The sequence below is a fragment of the Equus caballus genome, chromosome 10 (assembly GCF_041296265.1).
Source record: "Equus caballus isolate H_3958 breed thoroughbred chromosome 10, TB-T2T, whole genome shotgun sequence".
NCBI lineage: Eukaryota > Metazoa > Chordata > Mammalia > Perissodactyla > Equidae > Equus > Equus caballus.
The window spans coordinates 33,196,837-33,209,381 of NC_091693.1; positions in this window are offsets into that span (position 1 = coordinate 33,196,837).

Genomic DNA, 12,545 nt, shown 5'->3' on the forward strand with positions numbered 1-12,545 from the left:
CCCCAGAACCACCTACTGGACACACCAAAATCAACTGCCGGCTACGCCGGAACCACTCGGAAGACACTCCGGAATCACATGCCAGGCATTCCGGAACTACCTCTCAGAGGTGCCAGAACCACATGCCGGAGACTCCGGAATCACCTGCCGGGCATGCCGGAACCACCTCTAGAGGTGTGACAACCACGTGCCAGAGAGACCGGAAGCACCTGCCGAGCTCACCAGAACCACCTGCTGGACATGCCGGAACCACCTGCCTGACAGGCCAAAATCATATGCCGGGTACGCCAAAACAACTTGGTGGACACTCCAGAATCACCTTACGGGCATGCCAGACCCACGTCATGGACAGACGGCAAACACCTGCCAGACCTGCCAGAACCACCTGCCGAGCACGCCGGAACCACCTGCTCGACTCGCCAAAACCACCTGCTGGACACGCCAAAATCACCTGCCGGCTACGCCACAACCATTTGGTGAATACTTCGGAATCACCTGCCGGGCTGGCTGGAACCACCTGCCGGTCACGCCAACATCACCTGCCAGCTATGCCAGAACCACTTGGCGGACACTCCGGAAACACCTGTCGGGCCGGCCGGAACCACCTCTCAGACGTGCCAGAACCATGTGCCTGAGATGCCAGAACCACACCCCGAACACACCGAAACCACCTGACAGACCCGCCTGAACCACCTGCCGAGCACGCCGGAACCACCTACTCGACTCGCCGGAACCACCTACCTGACACGCCAAAATCACCTGCCGGGTATGCCAGAACCACTTGGTGGACACTCCGGAATCATCTGCCGGACATGCCAGAACCAGCTCTCAGACACACCAGAACCACGTGCCGGACATGCCGGAAGCACCTGCTGAGCATGCCTGAGCCACATGCTCGACTCGCAAGAAACACCTTCCTGACGCGCCAAAATCACCTGCCAGGTATACCAGAACCACTTGGTGGACACTCCGGAATCATCTGCCGGACATGCCGTAACCATCTCTCAGACGTGCCACAACCACGTGCCAGAGAGACCGGAAGCACCTGCCGAGCTCGCCGGACCCACCTGCTGGACATGCCGGAACCACCTGCCAAACAGGCCGAAATCATATGCCGGCTACGCCACAACCACTTGTCGAACACTCCGGAATCACCTGCCGCGCATGCTGGAACCACCTCTCAGAGGTGCCACAACCACATGCCGGGGACGGCTGAAGCACCTGCCGAGAATGCCGGAAGTTCCTGATCCACTCCCCAGAACCATGCTCGACTTGCAAGAAACACCTGCCAGACACGCCAAAATCACCTGTCAGGTACGCCATAACCACGTGGCGGACACTCCGGAATCACCTGTCAGGCATGCCGGAACCACCTCTCCGAGCTGCCAGAACCACCTGCCGGAGACTCCGGAATCACCTGCCGGGCATGCCGGAACCATCTCTCACACGTGCAACAACCAAGTGCCGGAGAGACCGGAAGCACCTGCCGAGCTCGCCGGAACCACCTGCTGGACATGCCGGAACCACCTGCCTCACAGGCCAAAATCATATGCCGGATACGCCAAAACCACTTGGTGGACACTCAAGAATCACCTTGCGGGCATGCTGGAACCACGTCATGGAGAGATGGCAAACATCTGCCGGACCTGCCAGAACCACCTGCCGAGCACGCCGGAACCACCTGCTCGAGTCACCAGAGCCACGTGTCGGACACACCAGAAACACCTGCGGGCTACGCCACAACCGCTTGGAGGACTCTCCGGAATCACCTGCCAGGCATGCCAGAACCACCTCTCAGACGTGCCAGAACCATGTGCCGGACATGCCGGAGCCACCTGCCGAGTATGCCGGAACCACGTGCTCAACTCCCCAGAACCACCTGCTGGACACGCCAAAATCACCTGCCGGCTACGCCAGAACCACTTGGCGGACACTCCAGAATCATCTGCCGGGCATGCCAGCACAACCTCTCAGAAGTGCCAGAAGCACCTGCCGGACAGGCCGGAACCATCTGCCAACAGACCGGAAACACAGGAAAGACTCGCCGGAACCACCTGCTTGACTCACCTGAGCCACCTGTCGGACACACCAGAAACACCTGCGGGGTACACCAGAACCACTTGGAGGACTCTCCGGGATCTCCTGCCGGACACGCCGGAACCACCGGCTCGACTCGCAGGAACCACCACCGGACATGCAAAATCACCTGCCGGCTACGCCAGAACCACTTGGCGAACAGTCCGGAGTCACCTGCCGGGCATGCCGGAACCCCCTCTCAGACTTGCCAGAATCATGTTCCGGACACGCCGGTACCATCTGCCGAGTATGCCGTAACCACCTGCTCCACTCCCCAGAACGACCTGCGGGACACGCCAAAATCACCTGCCGGCTACACCAGAACCACTCGGCAGACACTCCGGAACCACCCTCAGGACACACCGGAACCACCTGCCGGACACGCCGGGACCACCTGCTTGACTCACCAGAACGACCTGCCGGACACGCCAGAATCACCAGCCGGCTACACCACAACCACTTGTCGGACACTCCGGAATCAGCTGCCGGGCATGCTGGAACCACCTCTCAGAGGTGCCACAACCACATGCCGGAGACGGCGGAAGCACCTGCCGAGAATGCCGGAAGTTCCTCATCCACTCCCCAGAACCACCTGCCGGACACGCCGAAATCACCTGCCGGCTATGCCAGAACCACTTGGCGGACACTCCAGAATCACCTGCCAGGCATCCCAGCACAACCTCTCAGAAGTGCCAGAAGCACGTGCCGGACAGGCCGGAACCATCTCCCGGACAGACCGGAAACACAGGAAACACTCGCCGGAACCACCTACTTGACTCACCGGTCCCACCTGCCGGGCACGCCAAAATCACCTGCCCGCTACAGCAGAACCACTTGGCGGAGAAGCCGGAATCACGTGAAGTGCATGCCGACACAACCTCTCAGACGTTCCACAACCTCGTGCCGGACAGCCCAGAACCATCCTTTGGACAGACCGGAACCACCTGCCAGACACGCCGGAACCACCGGCTCGACTCGCCGGAACCATTGCCGGACATGCAAAATCACCTGCCGGCTACGCCAGAACCACTTGGCGAACACTCCGGAATCACCTGCCGGGCATGGCGGAACCACCTCTCAGAAGTGCCAGAAGCACGTGCCGGACATGCCGGAACGACCTACTGGACAGACCAGAACCACCAGCCAGACATGCCGGAAACACCTGCCGAGCACGCCGGAGCCACCTGCTCGACTCGCCGGAACCACCTGCCAGACAGGTCAAAATCAACAGCTGGCTATGCGAGAAACACCTGGCGGACAGTCCGGAATCACCTGCCGGGCATGCAATAACCACCTCTCAGACGTACCAGAATCATGTGCCGCACAAGCTGGAAACACGTACTGGACAGACTGGAACCACCTGCCGGCCACGCCTGAACCACCTGCCGAGCACGACGGAACCACCTGCCGGACTCGCCAAAAACACCTGCGGGCTATGCCAGAACCACTTGGAGGACTCTCCGGGATGACCTGCCGGGCATGCTGGAACCACCTCTCAGACGTGCCAGAACCACGTGGCGGACTGTCCAGAATCGCCTGTTGGGCATGCGCAACCACCTCTGAGACGTACCAGAACCATGTGCCGTACACGCCGGAACCACCTACCGGACACACCGGAATCAGCTTTCGGGCATGCCGGAAGCACCTGCTCAACTCGCCTGAAAAACCTGCCGGACACGCCAAAATCACCTGCCGGCTACGCCAAAACCACGTGGTGGACTCTCTGAATCACCTGCCGGGCGTGATAGAACCACCTCTCAGACGTGCCGGAACCAATGCCGGACACGCCGGAACCACCTCCCAGACAGACCGGAACCCTCTGCCGGACCTGCCTGAACCAATTGTCGAGCACGCCGGAACCACATGCTCGACTCTCTGGAACCACATGCCGGACATGGCAAAATCACCTGCCGGCTACGCCAGAACCACTTGGCGAACACTCTGTAATCACCGGCCGGGCATGCCGGAACCACCTCTCGGACATGCCAGAACCACGTGCCAATGACACCGGAAGCACCTGCCGAGCACGCAGGAACCTCCTGCTCGACTCACCAGAACCACCTGCCGGAGACGCAAAAATCACCTGCCGTCTACGCCACAACCAGTCGGTGAACACTTCGCAATCACCTGCCGGGCTTGCTGGAACCACCTGCCGGTCATGCCAAAATCACCTGCCAACTACGCCGGAACCACTTGGCGGACACTGCAGAAACACCTGTCGGGCCGGCCGGAACGACATCTGAGACGTGACAGAACCATGTGCATGAGATGCCGGAACCACAGCCCGAACACACCGAAACCACCTACCAGACATGCCGGAACCACCTGCTCGACTCGCCCAATCACGTACCTCACAAGCCAAAATCACCTGCCGGGCATGCCAGAAGCACTTGACGGACACTCCGGAATCTCTGCCGGACATGCCAGAACCAGCTCTCAGACACACCAGAACCACGTGCCAGAGACGCTGGAACCACGACCTGGACAGACTGGAACCACCTGCCGGACACGCCTGGACCACCTGCCGAGCACGCCGGAACCACCTGCTCGACTTTCAGTACCCACGTGCCGGACACGCCAAAAGGAACTGCCGGCTACACCAGAACCACTTACACGACACTCCTGAATCACCTGCCCGGCATGCCGGAACCACCTCTCAGACATGCCAGAACCACGTGACAATGACAACGGAAGCATCACTCGAGCACGCCGGAACCACCTGTTCGACTCGCCAGAACCAAGTACCTGACAGGACAAAATCACCTGCCGGGTATGCCAGAACCACTTGGTGGACACTCCAGAATCATCTGCCAGACATGCCAGAACCAGCTCTCAGACACACCAGAACCACGTGCCGGACACGCCGGAAGCACCTGCTGAGCATGCCTGAGCCACATGCTCGACTTGCAAGAAACACCTGCCAGAAACGCCAAAATCACCTGCCGGGTACGCCAGAACCACGTGGCGGACACTCCGGAATCACCTGTCGGCCATGCCGGAACCACCTCTCAGACGTGCCAGAACCTCGTGCCGGACACGCCAGAACCACCTGCCGGACAGACCGGAACCACCTGCCGGACACGCCGGAACCACCGGCTCGACTCGCCGGAACCACCGCCGGACATGCAAAATCACCTGCCGGCTACGCCAGAACCACTCGGCAGACACTCCGCAATCACCTGCCGGGCTTGCTGGAACCACCTGCCGGTCACGCCAACATCACCTGCCAGCTACACCAGAACCACTTGGCAGACAGTCCGGAAACACCTGTCGGGCCGGCCGGAACCACCTCTCAAACGTGCCATTACCATGTGCCTGAGATTCCTGAACCACACCCAGAACACACCGAAACCACCTGCCAGACCCGCCTGAACCCCCTGGCGAGCACGCCTGATCCACCTGCTCAACTAGCCGGAACCACCTTCCTGACACGCCAAAATCACCTGCCAGGTATACCAGAACCACTTGGTGGACACTCCGGAATCATCTGCCGGACATGCCAGAACCTGCTCTCAGACACACCAGAACCACGTGCCTGAGACGCCGGAAGCACCAGCTGAGCATGCCTGAGCCAACTGCTCGACTCGCAAGAAACACCTGTCGGACATACCAAAATCACCTGCCGGGTACGCCAGAAACACTTGGCGGACACTCCGGAATCACCTGTCGGGCATGCCGGAACCACCTCTCAGACTTGCCAGAACCATGTTCTGTTCACGCCGGTACCACCTGCCGAGTATACTGGAAGCAGCTGATCCACTCCCCAGAACCACCTAGTTGACACGCCAAAATCAACTGCCGGCTATGCCAGAACCACTCGGCAGACACTCCGGAATCATATGCCAGGCGTTCCGGAACTACCTCTCAGAGGTGCCAGAACCACATGCCGGAGACTCCTGAATCACCTGCCGGGCATGCCGGAACCACCTCTCAGAGGTGCCAGAACCACATGCCGGACACTCCGGAATCACCTGCCGGGCATGCCGGAACCATCTCTCAGACGTGCCACAACCACGTGCCGGAGAGACCAGAAGCACCTGCTGAGCTCGCCGGAACCACCTGCTGGACATGCCGGAACCACGTGCCGGACACGCCGGAAGCACCTGCCGAGCATGCCGGACCCACCTGCTCGACTCGCCAGAAACACCTGCCAGACACGCCAAAATCACCTGTCGGGTACGCCAGATCCACCTGGCGGACACTCCGGAATCACCTGCCGCGCATGCCGGAACCACCACTCAGACATGCCGGAAGCACGTGCCGGACACGCCGGAAACACATACCGGACAGACCGGAACCACCTGACAGACAAGCCGGAACCACCTGCTCGACTCGTAGGAACCACCCGCCAGACAGGCCAAAATCAACAGCTGGCTATGCGGGAACCACCTGGCCTACAGTCCGGAATGACCTGCCGTGCATGCAGAAGCCACCTCTCAGACGTAACGAAACCGTGTGCCGGACACGCTGGAACCACGTCCTGGACAGTCTGGAACCACCTTCCGGACACGCCTGGACCACCTGCCGAGCACGCCGGAACCACCTGCTCGACTCGCAGGACCCACGTGCCGGACACGCCAAAATGAACTGCCGGCTACAGCAGAACCACTTACCCGACACTCCGGAATCTCCTGCCTGCCATGCCAGAACCACCTCTCAGACGTGCCAGGAGCACGTGCCGGACATGCCGGAACGACCTATCGGACAGAACGGAACCACCTGCCAGACACGCCGGAACCACCTGCCGAACACAGCACAGCCAGCTGCTCGACTCGACGGAACCACTTGCCGGACACGCCAATATCAACTTCTGGCTATGCCAGAACCACCTGGGGGACAGTCTGGAATCACCTGCCCACCATGGCGGAACAACCTCTCAGATGTACCAGAACCACGTGCCGGACAACCTGGAAACACGTACTGGACAGACTGGAACCACCTGCCGGCCACGTCTGAACCACCTGCCGAGCATGACGGAACCACCTGCCGTACATGCCAAAATCACCTGCGGGCTATGCCAGAACCACTTGGAGGACTCTCTGGGATGACCTGCCGGGCATGCTGGAACCACCTGCCGGTCACGCCAACATCACCTGCCAGCTACACCAGAACCACTTGGCAGACAGTCCGGAAACACCTGTCGGGCCGGCCGGAACCACCTCTCAAATGTGCCATTACCATGTGCCTGAGATTCCTGAACCACACCCAGAACACACCGAAACCACCTGCCAGACCCGCCTGAACCCCCTGGCGAGCACGCCTGATCCACCTGCTCAACTAGCTGGAACCACCTTCCTGACACGCCAAAATCACCTGCCAGGTATACCAGAACCACTTGGTGGACACTCCGGAATCATCTGCCGGACATGCCAGAACCAGCTCTCAGACACACCAGAACCACGTGCCTGAGATGCCGGAAGCACCAGCTGAGCATGCCTGAGCCACCTGCTCGACTCGCAAGAAACACCTGTCGGACATGCCAAAATCACCTGCCGGGTACGCCAGAAACACTTGGCGGACACTCCAGAATCACCTGTCGGGCATGCCGGAACCACCTCTCAGACTTGCCAGAACCATGTTCTGTTCACGCAGGTACCACCTGCCGAGTATACCGGAACCAGCTGATCCACTCCCCAGAACCACCTAGTTGACACGCCAAAATCAACTGCCGGCTATGCCAGAACCACTCGGCAGACACTCCGGAATCACATGCCAGGCGTTCCGGAACTACCTCTCAGAGGTGCCAGAACCACATGCCGGAGACTCCTGAATCACCTGCCGGGCATGCCGGAACCACCTCTCAGAGGTGCCAGAACCACATGCCGGACACTCCGGAATCACCTGCCGGGCATGCCGGAACCATCTCTCAGACGTGCCACAACCACGTGCCGGAGAGACCGGAAGCACCTGCCGAGCTCGCCGGAACCACCTGCTGGACATGCCGGAACCACCTGCCTCACAGGCCAAAATCATATGCCGGCTACGCCAAAACCACTTGGTGGACTCTCTGGAATCACCTGCCGGGCATCATAGAACCACCTCTCAGACGTGCCACAACCACGTGCCGGAGAGACCGGAAGCACCTGCCGAGCTCGCCGGAACCACCTGCTGGACATGACGGAACCACCTGCCGGACATGCCAAAATCACCTGCCGGCTACACCAGAACCACTTGGTGGACTCTCTGGAATCACCTGCCGGGCATCATAGAACCACCTCTCAGACGTGCCGGAACAATGTGCCGGACACGCCGGATCCCCCTCCCCGTAAGACCGGAACCACCTGCCGGGCACGCCTGGACCACCTGCCGAGCACACCAGAACCACCTGCTTGACTCGCAGGACCCACATGCCTGACATGCCAAAATGAGCTGCCGGCTACGCCAGAACCACTTACCCGACACTCCGGAATCACCTGCCTGGCATGCCAGAACCACCTCTCACACGTGCCAGAAGCACGTGCCGGACATGCCGGAATGAACTATCGGACAGAACGGAACCACCTGCCAGACACGCCGGAACCACCTGCCGAACACGCCACAGCCAGCTGCTCGACTCGCCGGAACCACATGCCGGACAGGCCAATATCAACTGCTGGCTATGCCAGAACCACCTGGGGGACAGTCCGGAATCACCTGCCAGCCGTGGCGGAACCACCTCTCAGAAGTGCCAGAAGCACGTGCCGGACATGCCGGAACGACCTACTGGACAGACCAGAACCACCAGCCAGACATGCCGGAAACACCTGCCGAGCACGCCGGAGCCACCTGCTCGACTCGCCGGAACCACCTGCCAGACAGGTCAAAATCAACAGCTGGCTATGCGAGAACCACCTGGCGGACAGTCCGGAATCACCTGCCGGCCATGCAATAACCACCTCTCAGACGTACCAGAATCACGTGCCAGAGACGCTGGAACCACGTCCTGGACAGACTGGAACCACCTGCCGGACACGCCTGGACCACCTGCCGAGCACGCCGGAACCACCTGCTCGACTTTCAGTACCCACGTGCCGGACACGCCAAAAGGAACTGCCGGCTACACCAGAACCACTTACACGACACTCCTGAATCACCTGCCCGGCATGCCGGAACCACCTCTCAGACATGGCAGAACCAAGTGACAATGACACCGGAAGCACCACTCGAGCACGCCGGAACCACCTGTTCGACTCGCCGGAACCAAGTACCTGACAGGACAAAATCACCTGCCGGGTATGCCAGAACCACTTGGTGGACACTCCAGAATCATCTGCCAGACATGCCAGAACCAGCTCTCAGACACACCAGAACCACGTGCCGGACACGCCGGAAGCACCTGCTGAGCATGCCTGAGCCACATGCTCGACTTGCAAGAAACACCTGCCAGAAACGCCAAAATCACCTGCCGGGTACGCCAGAACCACGTGGCGGACACTCCGGAATCACCTGTCGGCCATGCCGGAACCACCTCTCAGACGTGCCAGAACCTCGTGCCGCACACGCCAGAACCACCTGCCGGACAGACCGGAACCACCTGCCGGACACGCCGGAACCACCGGCTCGACTCGCCGGAACCACCGCCGGACATGCAAAATCACCTGCCGGCTACGCCAGAACCACTCGGCAGACACTCCGCAATCACCTGCCGGGCTTGCTGGAACCACCTGCCGGTCACGCCAACATCACCTGCCAGCTACACCAGAACCACTTGGCAGACAGTCCGGAAACACCTGTCGGGCCGGCCGGAACCACCTCTCAAACGTGCCATTACCATGTGCCTGAGATTCCTGAACCACACCCAGAACACACCGAAACCACCTGCCAGACCCGCCTGAACCCCCTGGCGAGCACGCCTGATCCACCTGCTCAACTAGCCGGAACCACCTTCCTGACACGCCAAAATCACCTGCCAGGTATACCAGAACCACTTGGTGGACACTCCGGAATCATCTGCCGGACATGCCAGAACCTGCTCTCAGACACACCAGAACCACGTGCCTGAGACGCCGGAAGCACCAGCTGAGCATGCCTGAGCCAACTGCTCGACTCGCAAGAAACACCTGTCGGACATACCAAAATCACCTGCCGGGTACGCCAGAAACACTTGGCGGACACTCCGGAATCACCTGTCGGGCATGCCGGAACCACCTCTCAGACTTGCCAGAACCATGTTCTGTTCACGCCGGTACCACCTGCCGAGTATACTGGAAGCAGCTGATCCACTCCCCAGAACCACCTAGTTGACACGCCAAAATCAACTGCCGGCTATGCCAGAACCACTCGGCAGACACTCCGGAATCATATGCCAGGCGTTCCGGAACTACCTCTCAGAGGTGCCAGAACCACATGCCGGAGACTCCTGAATCACCTGCCGGGCATGCCGGAACCACCTCTCAGAGGTGCCAGAACCACATGCCGGACACTCCGGAATCACCTGCCGGGCATGCCGGAACCATCTCTCAGACGTGCCACAACCACGTGCCGGAGAGACCAGAAGCACCTGCTGAGCTCGCCGGAACCACCTGCTGGACATGCCGGAACCACGTGCCGGACACGCCGGAAGCACCTGCCGAGCATGCCGGACCCACCTGCTCGACTCGCCAGAAACACCTGCCAGACACGCCAAAATCACCTGTCGGGTACGCCAGATCCACCTGGCGGACACTCCGGAATCACCTGCCGCGCATGCCGGAACCACCACTCAGACATGCCGGAAGCACGTGCCGGACACGCCGGAAACACATACCGGACAGACCGGAACCACCTGACAGACAAGCCGGAACCACCTGCTCGACTCGTAGGAACCACCCGCCAGACAGGCCAAAATCAACAGCTGGCTATGCGGGAACCACCTGGCCTACAGTCCGGAATGACCTGCCGTGCATGCAGAAGCCACCTCTCAGACGTAACGAAACCGTGTGCCGGACACGCTGGAACCACGTCCTGGACAGTCTGGAACCACCTTCCGGACACGCCTGGACCACCTGCCGAGCACGCCGGAACCACCTGCTCGACTCGCAGGACCCACGTGCCGGACACGCCAAAATGAACTGCCGGCTACAGCAGAACCACTTACCCGACACTCCGGAATCTCCTGCCTGCCATGCCAGAACCACCTCTCAGACGTGCCAGGAGCACGTGCCGGACATGCCGGAACGACCTATCGGACAGAACGGAACCACCTGCCAGACACGCCGGAACCACCTGCCGAACACAGCACAGCCAGCTGCTCGACTCGACGGAACCACTTGCCGGACACGCCAATATCAACTTCTGGCTATGCCAGAACCACCTGGGGGACAGTCTGGAATCACCTGCCCACCATGGCGGAACAACCTCTCAGATGTACCAGAACCACGTGCCGGACAACCTGGAAACACGTACTGGACAGACTGGAACCACCTGCCGGCCACGTCTGAACCACCTGCCGAGCATGACGGAACCACCTGCCGTACATGCCAAAATCACCTGCGGGCTATGCCAGAACCACTTGGAGGACTCTCTGGGATGACCTGCCGGGCATGCTGGAACCACCTGCCGGTCACGCCAACATCACCTGCCAGCTACACCAGAACCACTTGGCAGACAGTCCGGAAACACCTGTCGGGCCGGCCGGAACCACCTCTCAAATGTGCCATTACCATGTGCCTGAGATTCCTGAACCACACCCAGAACACACCGAAACCACCTGCCAGACCCGCCTGAACCCCCTGGCGAGCACGCCTGATCCACCTGCTCAACTAGCTGGAACCACCTTCCTGACACGCCAAAATCACCTGCCAGGTATACCAGAACCACTTGGTGGACACTCCGGAATCATCTGCCGGACATGCCAGAACCAGCTCTCAGACACACCAGAACCACGTGCCTGAGATGCCGGAAGCACCAGCTGAGCATGCCTGAGCCACCTGCTCGACTCGCAAGAAACACCTGTCGGACATGCCAAAATCACCTGCCGGGTACGCCAGAAACACTTGGCGGACACTCCAGAATCACCTGTCGGGCATGCCGGAACCACCTCTCAGACTTGCCAGAACCATGTTCTGTTCACGCAGGTACCACCTGCCGAGTATACCGGAACCAGCTGATCCACTCCCCAGAACCACCTAGTTGACACGCCAAAATCAACTGCCGGCTATGCCAGAACCACTCGGCAGACACTCCGGAATCACATGCCAGGCGTTCCGGAACTACCTCTCAGAGGTGCCAGAACCACATGCCGGAGACTCCTGAATCACCTGCCGGGCATGCCGGAACCACCTCTCAGAGGTGCCAGAACCACATGCCGGACACTCCGGAATCACCTGCCGGGCATGCCGGAACCATCTCTCAGACGTGCCACAACCACGTGCCGGAGAGACCGGAAGCACCTGCCGAGCTCGCCGGAACCACCTGCTGGACATGCCGGAACCACCTGCCTCACAGGCCAAAATCATATGCCGGCTACGCCAAAACCACTTGGTGGACTCTCTGGAATCACCTGCCGGGCA